This window comes from Haliaeetus leucocephalus, unplaced genomic scaffold (assembly GCF_000737465.1).
Source record: "Haliaeetus leucocephalus isolate CR32 unplaced genomic scaffold, Haliaeetus_leucocephalus-4.0 Scaffold162, whole genome shotgun sequence".
NCBI classification, from domain to species: domain Eukaryota; kingdom Metazoa; phylum Chordata; class Aves; order Accipitriformes; family Accipitridae; genus Haliaeetus; species Haliaeetus leucocephalus.
The window spans coordinates 15,734,906-15,735,179 of record NW_010972598.1 but is presented as its reverse complement, the minus strand read 5'-3'; the positions used below and the strand labels follow the sequence as shown (position 1 = coordinate 15,735,179).

Here is a 274-nt window from a genome sequence, read left to right as displayed (position 1 = left end):
GTGTGGGGGGCACTGGTCACAGGAGGCTGCAGGGACGGCGTGTCAGGGGGACTCTGGCAATGGTGGCCCCGCTCTGGGGACAGCGGGCAGGGGGTCGCATGGGGGACACTGGGGACACTGGCCCTTGGGGGCACGGGGGCCCAGGCAGGGCCAGACCCCCCCCCCCCCAGCCGCTGTGGGGTGCCCGCTGTCCCTTACCCCTGTCACCTCACCAGGCAGTGCCCCGCATCCGCCCCATCCCTGAGGGCCCCCGCCACCTCCACACCACCCCCGC

General features: G+C 74.5%; 2 protein-coding genes across 2 annotated transcripts in view; both read left to right on the top strand.

Moving 5' to 3' along the window:
• GCK (glucokinase (hexokinase 4)) overlaps positions 1–274 on the top strand; it is a 251,262-nt gene that overhangs the window by 174,234 nt on the left and 76,754 nt on the right. The gene's annotated exons all lie outside the window — the stretch shown is intronic.
• Positions 1–274, top strand: part of MRPS24 (mitochondrial ribosomal protein S24) — an 8,118-nt gene that overhangs the window by 6,793 nt on the left and 1,051 nt on the right. The gene's annotated exons all lie outside the window — the stretch shown is intronic.